This window comes from Apodemus sylvaticus, chromosome 6 (genome assembly GCF_947179515.1).
Source record: "Apodemus sylvaticus chromosome 6, mApoSyl1.1, whole genome shotgun sequence".
Lineage (NCBI taxonomy): Eukaryota > Metazoa > Chordata > Mammalia > Rodentia > Muridae > Apodemus > Apodemus sylvaticus.
In genome coordinates, this window is record NC_067477.1 from 96404629 (window position 1) to 96413552 (window position 8924).

At 43.2% G+C, this 8924-nt stretch overlaps 1 pseudogene; it reads right to left on the bottom strand.

Moving 5' to 3' along the window:
• Nucleotides 1-4329: 4329 nt before the first annotated feature.
• Nucleotides 4330-4454, bottom strand: LOC127688253 (uncharacterized; annotated as a pseudogene).
• Between the last annotated feature and the right edge of the window lie 4470 nt (nucleotides 4455-8924).

Consider the following 8924-nt stretch of genomic DNA (forward strand, 5'->3'; position numbering starts at 1 on the left):
TCCTCTGAGCGGTTCTACCAACAGCTGATTAATACAGATGCAGATACTCATAGCCAAGCATTGGATGGGGGTTGGGAACCCCTATGGAAGAGTTAGGGAAAAGATTGAAGGAATAGAAAAGGATGGCAACCCCATAAAAATATCAACAGTATCAACTAACCTGAACTCCTGGGAGCTCCCAGAGGCTGAGCCACAACCACAGAGCATACACAGGCTGTTCCAAAGCACTTCCCCACACACATAGGTAGCAGAGGCATGCCCTGTCTGTGGGAGACTTGATGCCCCAGGGTGAAGAGATACCCAGTGGGGTGGGCACCTTCTCAGAAGCAAAGAGGAAGGGGGATGGGGAGAACTCTGAGATGAGGAATCAGGAGGTGGAGCCTCATTTGAGATGTAAATAAATAAAAATAACTAATTAAAAAAAAATTGGATGTTAGCTATCAAATTTCCTACTCTGGGTGCTTGGCTTGCTTGATAGCCTGCCTCCTGTGGTCATAGACTCTTATTTCTCTGTAACTTTGAGAACAAATCAACTCTTACTTCTTTCTATAAATTGCCTGTTCATAGTGTTTTATCACAGCAGCAGAAAAGTGACTAACATACTAAACAGGAGCTGAACCATGTGGCCCAGGGTGTTTCCAACTGGGAAGCGACATTCAGGACAGTGTGACCTAGAGGTCATAAGAATCGGGGTCTGGCTTCTCAGATATGAAACTTCTACCAGTGGAAGCAATGCTGTGTCTCTAGGAAGAACACTCAGAGTAGTTGAAAAGTCCATGAAAGATCCACTGAATTCTTAGCACAAGCAAAACATCTTTCTGAAATTTTAAACTGGCAGCCAACAGTGTTCCTTATAGTCTACCGCTGATTCAAAACGCAGATCACTCTTACAGTGATGAGCTGCACCCTGAAATTGTTATTGATTGGATACTAGAGCACCATCTTAGATAAAATGGGTCTTTGGACGATGCAACTCAAATACTGAGTGCAGACATGAGTTTTAAAACACTCCAAAAAAGTAAAATTCTTGATAAATTAATTTTTTTTGCCTATGAAATGAGCCAATTCAAACAAGATTAATATAAAAGTAGGTGTACTGGGAAATTGCAGTTGGTCAGGTGGGCAAGTTCACTGGTCCCAAGGATAGAAAGGGAGACAGAGGAGAGGGGAAAGACAAAGAGAGAAGAGCACATGCAGAGAGAGGAAGAGAAGAGAGAAGGAAAAGCAGCACCAACTATAGCAGGAGAGAGAGAGAGAGAGAGAGAGAGAGAGAGAGAGAGAGAGAGAGAGAGAGAGAGAGAGAGAGATCTCGGTCTGGATTATATAAGAGAAGAGCCTCTGACAGAAGGAAAGCCAGGAAGGTTCAGAAGTTCAGGGTCAGGGGTGGGGGATGCCAGGTAGGGACTAAGGGATGCTGGGAGAAACTGGAGGCAAGGTCTGCTTTGGTATGTAAAATATGCACCTTAGCCCCTAACCCCAGGTCTAAAACCCAACAATTCTGCTACCTAAATGCCTTTTTCCCACAGCAGTGAAACACCATCCTAATATTTCAAAAACAGCACAGATATCCTCATACCTGTTAGCCTTGGTTCACACAAGAACTTAGGTTAATATTTGTGCATTGCTATGATGGTATGAGGATTATTTTCAAGTTGAAGCAAAGATATTATAGATATTCTCATGTGGTCTATACTCATTTCTGTTGATTGATGAGACAAGTAAATGTCCAGGCAAAATGCAACATGGGGAAGAGAGTGTTTGGCTTGTAATTTCATGTTCCTGTACATTATGAAAGGGGTGTCAAGTACTCAGCCAATAGGCAGAAAGAGAGAGAGAGAGAGAGAGAGAGAGAGAGAGAGAGAGAGAGAGAGAGAGAGAGAGAGATCTTTGCTTACTTGCTCTCAACTAGCATTGTCCTATAGTTCAGGAACTCCCATCAAAGAAATAGTGCCATCCACACCAGTCTTGGTGTTTCGACAACAAATAATAATCAAGATAATCCCTTATAAACATATCCAATAGGATGACCCAATATAAGCTTATTGTTAAGATGTGCTTCCTGTGTGATTCTAAAATGTGTCAGTTGATGGCTAAAACTAAGCATTAGAGGGGCTGGAGAGATGCCTCTGTGGTTAAGAGACTATATTGGAATTTCACAGGATCAGGGTTTGGTTCCCGGCATCCACATTGGGTGGCTCACCACTGCATGCACCCTGCTTCTGGAGAATTTGTCACCCCTTTCTGGACATTGCAGTTCCAGTATTGGTGTGCATACAAACACACACACACACACACACACACACACACACAGTGTGTGTACCTGTGCTGGTGAATGTGTAGGTGCATATGCATATGGAAACCATGAGCAGTCATTTTTCAAGTGACTTCTACCTTGCTTTTTGAGACAAGATCTCTAACTGCACTTGTAACTTGCTGAGAAGGCTAAGTTGACTGACCATTGAGTTTCGGGGCTTTTTTTTCATGAGGCTTTTTCTCCCTAGCTCTGGAATTACTTGTACACACTATGGAGTGCTTGGGGATTCAACACTGTCCTCATGTTACAAGGTTAACACTTTGATGCTAAGCTATCACTATTGTCAGAGGGTATTATTATTATTATTATTATTCACATTAAGAAAAGGGAGGCTCTTGGCTCAGAATTGAGTAGGACACTAATTTAATTACATAGTTAGATGGGAATAGGGTCGTTTGTTCTGTTCAACTCCAGTAGTTAAACCAGAACTGGGAACCAAGACAATAGGCTCTGTGGGACCCAGTGGACAGGTCTATGAGCTGGTGTCTGCCATGAGCTTCCTCCCCTCAGCTTTTCCAGAGAAAAGAAGATAATTGCCCGGAAGTTAAAAGTGAGACAATATCATGGCAGCTTCTCTCCAGAGGGAGGAGCTGAAATCCTCCCCTGCTGTGAGGCACTGAGTTTGGAATGAGAAATGAAACTGGCACAGGAGAAACCCTGGTCAGCAGTTACTGAACAAGAAATGTCTCAGCATGGCTCCTTAAGAAGCCTCTCTCATCTTCATTTAACAATTGCCCTACAGTAGCTAAATGGCAGTGGTAAGTGTGTATGGGGTGTATGTGCTTGTGTGTGTATGGGAGGCAGAGGTTAGCATCTGATGGGAACATGAAAATAGAAAGAGGTGGAAAGGAACCCTCAGGAGATAGCTCAGACTGTAAATCCAGGACCTTGGTTGGTCCTTATGCTTCCATAACACCCAGATACAGAGCATAGTGTGTGGTATTCACTTGTAATCCTAGCGCTGGGGAGGCAGAGAGGCTGGAAGTACCTTAATACTTCCAGGACAGAAAGGTAGACAGTGCCTAAAGAATGACAGGGACATTGTTCTCTGGCTTACACAGATAGACACCACACACAGACATGTACACAGAAACACACACACACACACACACACACACACACACACACAGGAAAGTGAGAGGGGTTGTTTTTCTTTTATAACTTCTTTTAATTTATTATAAAATTTAAAATAAATAACTTATTTACTTATTTACTTATTTTTGTTGGTTCACAAAAATTTCACATTTTTTCACAAATTTCACATCATGTACCTCAATCCCAGTCACATTCCTTCCCCTCCTATCCACCTTCCAACCTTGCACCCTTCCCCCAACAGAGAAAATAAAATCACATTGTGGAAGGTGCAGTGTGTCAAAATGTGTCTTCCATCATACCCTTTGGTCTACACTTCATTGTTTGCAAATGCTTAATGTAATAATTCCTTGATCTGGTACCAAGACTTCTGGTTTCTGCTATTCTGTCAATACTGGAATCTCATTGTGACTCCCCTCTGATATCCTGTTGCTGCCCTGTGTCATGGAGAAACTGTAATATGGGATCTGTAGTACCAGCCCCTCCATGAACTCCAGTTCTGCCTCTTTATTGTACCCACATCCTACTGTTTCTCTTTTTCTTCCATTTCTCCACAACCCACTTGCTCCTCTTAGTGGTAACCAGGGTCTCTGAGTGCCTGGGGTCATCTCAGGAGTGGTCTCAGCAGTATGATGCCAGGCAGGGTTCATATTGAGCCTGGTCTGTCCCCCATACCTGTGTGGCACTAGACTGATGGTCATCTCAACTTAGCTCTCTATCCAGGTCCCATGTCACTACTCTGATGGTCATTTTGGGTTCACTCTTGACCCAACTGCCCAAGTTGCCCGTTGCAAGGGTTGTCTCTCTTGGCCTCACTCCCAGAGCTCACAGTCCCAGGTGGGGTTCTTCTGGTCTCCATCTTACTCCCCATCCTGGGAGCCTGTCTGGGCCTGCCTGGTGCAGGACCTATGGTCTCCTCAGGAAATGTTGGGCCACTATTCATGTTCATAGGCCAGAACACTAAGCATTGACCTAGCCTCTCTCCCCTCTGCTACCTACTGAGGCACGGGTGACACAGCAGCCCTATCTGCAACACTTCTGGCGTGGGGGTGTTTCTTTTAGCAAAAGACCTTGCCCTATAAGTATAAAATCCATACTCTCTCCTTTCTAGGGTGCTTTTCTTGATGAAATTATCAAGCTCAATAATTGTCTCTTTGCTACTAGGAGGTGGCAGATGATATTCTGTTTTGCGGTATGACAGAAAACATTTTTATTATTTTTATGTTAAATTGGATAGGAAATTCATCTTTTAAATATTAGTACTTAGATGCATTATAGTTAAAATGAATTCCAATGTTCTCAGAGACAATGAGTATATACCTAATACAAGATAAAGGCAAAGTAAAATCCTTCTAAAAATGAGCCTAGGGCATTTTTATGTAACTGGATTACCACGCATGTGGTCCTGCCTTTAAATAGGGTTCCAATAAAGCCCACAGGTTCAGCTGCTCTCTATGGAGCAGTGGGATCCACAGGGACTTAGCCTTTCTGAAGTGTTCTGACCCCACACGCTCTGATGCCAGGAAAAAGGCTGCCTCCTCATAATAAGGACTCTGTGTCCCCAGCACCTGAGTTCACCATGGAGCCTTCCTAAAGCTGTGCCTGCACCTGACTCCAAGCTTTTTCCTCCGCAGACATGGATAAATTCAAAACGAAACACTATGTAATGCTGCAGAGCATGGTTGAGGAACCAAAGAGACCAAAGCTTCCTGTAGCTGTGAAGGTCCTCCTGGTCCTGTCACCATAGGTATACCCAAGTGAGCAAGAATCGGGCTAGCTGCAGTCTTCTTTTGGCCAAAGCTGCACTTCACCAGCTGAGTAGCTGCAAAAGCCTTTAGCAGCATAGCTTTCTGGAATTCCCTTCTCTGATCTAAGAACCCACAGGTGCTCCTTCTCAAGACCATCAGAGCTCCAGATTAGCACCTCAGAGAGCAAGTGACTTGTCCATCAGGTGGTAGAGTTGCCAGCTGGAACTATGACCCTAAATCTACTGCTCTCTTTCCTTTTTTCCTCCCTTTCTTCTTTCTTCTCTCCATCTTTCCTTCCTTTCCTCCTTCCTTCCTTTCTTTTCTTCCTTCCTCTCCTCTTCCTCCTTTTTCATATTTTTCCCTTCTCTTCCATTTTCCTATACACTTTTCCCCTCTGCTCCCCTTCACTTCCTCTTAGTCCTCCCCTACCTCTATTCATTCCTTCTTTCTTCCCTTTCCCTTTCTGCCTCACTTGTTATTTATTCTTTTCTATTCTCCACTCCCTCTCTTTCTTCTCTCCTATTAGTTTTCATTTGTTTTGTTCTGTTGTTGCTCTCTTTCTGTGTAGTTCAGGCTTCCCTAGAATTCACAAAATAGGTTGGGTTGGACTTAAATTCACAGTCATCAATCTTCCTTCTTCAGACTCTTAAAGATTACAGGTGTGAGTGGCAAGCATAGTCCCTGTCATTCCTAACCACTTGTGTGGCTTGACCCCACTTAGTGATGTTGCCTGTGCCCTGGTCCGATGCCCAACCGTACTTGTGCTTAGAGTTTGGATGTGAGGTGGCCACAAAGCACAGGCTCCAGAAATAGGTGAGAAATGTTGTGGCAAGCTTCTTTGAATGCTGTTGCAAGCTTCTTTAATACCCTCCACCTGTGCCCCATTGGTCCCAAGAGGACATCTTTTCTAAACAGCATTTCCTGATTGGCTGGCCATGTCTACATCAACAATCTTTGTTCTCTCAGATAGTCTTCAATTAGATCCTCCTGTAGGAGATGCCATTACAGCTGCACAGCCCAGGCATTTATGCAGAGGTGGCCACACTGCTCCTTCTACATAGTACTGTGGAAAAACACAGCTCTGTGGCACTGCCATAGCACAGCTCTGAGAGGAGACATTGACCACAGAATCTTTCACTACCCATGAATCACAGGCCAGGGTCAGGTGCTGCCTGTAAAATAATGGATAAAAATGACATGGATGGTGAGGTGTGCCACCTCACATCCAAAGGGCTCACTACAAACAGCCGACTTCAGCCAAGTTTTCTGCCCACAGCTTCTGATGGATCTCAGTGTGTTCACACTAGGACTATAAGAACAGGACAGAGTGAGGAGAGGCACAGTAAAGACAAACCAGAAAATTAAAAACAAGGAAAGTCAGAGGAGTGAGATGGATGAGCCTTCAGATGTGCCTTGAGTCTGTTTCAAGATGAGATCAGAATAAGCAGGACTTCAGCATCTCAAACCCCAGTGCTTGATCACACAACCATTGAAGAATAACAGCACTGACTGCAGACGAGATGCCAGCCTCTTCTGTGTCCTCTCTTTAATGGGACTCTCACAGTTGTTCACCACTCTCCAATACCATCATCACTGATATTAAAAGCACTGTAATATAGCCTTCAACTGAGTAGATACATTCAGGACTCAACAATAGATGGTTTCTGCTATGTTTGAGGTTCAACACATGAAATGTAAAGAAGACACAGTTCCTCCTTCTAGAAGTCTACCAAAAATGATATGTTCATCATTAAATATTAAGCTGTGGAAGAACAGACTGGGAGATGTAGGCTCACAAGACTTGGGGAAAGAGACATGAAAGGACTACTCAGAATAAGGACCAAGGTCCAGTGTCTAGACAGACCAGAATTTTTCTGAAGAGAGAGTGGGAGTACCCCTAGGAGGCAAAGTGAACTAAAAATGTCTAGAACATTAGGAGGAGTATGCTTAGATCCTCTGAGTGAGGACATGAGCTCAATCTCCTGGCCTGTGCTCTCTGGGTTTAATCTTTTTGTCTCAAGTTGCTGCTAGTGAGCATCAGGTTTTTCATCTACTTTTCCAAGTCAAAAGGCCCTGTCACCAAACACTGAAGTATCTACATGTCACCCTAATAGTCTATCCTAATAGAGACTCAACATCATGTGTGACATAAGATACCCACAACTTGATCTGCCACCCCACAGAGAAGATCCTTTGTGTCCATCTTGTGTATCCTTGGTCATTCTAGAAATGCTGCCATAGGGTTAGCATAGACCTTGAAGGTGTCTTTGTGGCCTTTGAAGGTCTATGTGAGAGCCAGCAGCTCCATCCAAAAGCTGAGTCTGGAAGGCTGTCAAGTCCACTATGAACAGTTAACTTTTCTGGTGCTGAATGATTTAATGGGTGCCTTACAGTATCTATGGAAACACATTTCTTCAAGGCCTCATAAAAATAATATTGTTTCCTCGTTAGCACACAATAATTACCTAAATGAGGACTTCTACTAACAATGAGATAGTGTTGCTCTCACCAGAGATGAGTCTTTGCAGAATCTCAAATTAAATGGGGACTTTGCACTCAATCAAATGTATATGAGAGTAAGTTCAAGATTTGCATGGACCTGGACAACAAACAAAATGTCAACTCTAGCACCAAGATACTCTACTTCCTTCCTAAAGGATTAAGTCTGAGGGTTTCTGAGGTAGACCAATTAGAAGATTTATTCTAGGTTGTATTTCAACATCCCATGCCAACAGACTTCATAAATAGAAGACAAGAAAATGCCAACATGTCTTCAACTGTATAAGGCTAGCTTTAATTCACAATCTGGCTGCAAGGCTTCTGTAGAATGCTCTTTCCAACCTTGGCTCAGTAGTATAAAGCAATGGCCTTGTGTGTTGCTATATGAGAGAAATGGGGAAGGACTCCTTGATTCTGTTACCTCAATAGTGCTAAGGTAGTGGAAGGATGCTTATAAGACAGATGTGACCTGCTCTTCCTGCTGTAAGTGGTTCCACAGCAATGCATCACACAAAACCTCCAGAAGTGTCATCAACTCTATGCAAATGAGACTGTTTTTATTTCTTGTATGTATGTATGTGTATTTGTATCTGTATGTTAGAACATATATACATGCTCCTGTATTTACATGTGCACATAAATGTGTGTACACAAGTGTTTAGAGGTTAGTGGTCAACCTTAGGTGTCCTTTCCCAGGAACTATCCACATTCTTCATTGGGATGAATTCTCTCACAGGATCTGCTACCCATAGATTAGGCTCTATCAGCTGGCCAGGAAGTCTCAAGAATCCTTCTGTCTACCTTCATAGAGCTAGGATTATATCATAAATAGGTATCAGAGAGCCCTGGTTTGTGTGTCGGTTCTGGCATCTATCTCAGGTGCTCATGCTGAGTCATAAGATAAGCATTTTCCTGACACAGCCCCTGAATGGCCCTTTGCAGAGAAGGATTTGACTAAGTGACTTATTATAGAGGCATAGTTATGTTAATTTGAGCATTTTGACTATTGTTTACAAATAGAAACACATTTAGTTAGGTAGATAATTGAGGGATGGTTCCTCTGATACTCTAACTTTCCAAGTTCCATAAGTCTGAACAACAGATCATTATCCAATACATAGCTAGCCCCACCCTTACATATCCAGGCCCACTCCTATCTCTACTTACTCTGCCTTGAGCAATTGGTTCTTCCAGCATGCCACTTCTAAAAGTCCCCCAGCAACTATATCATGTCCTTCCTCTGGTAGTTAGGCTACATCCCAGGCTTCCTT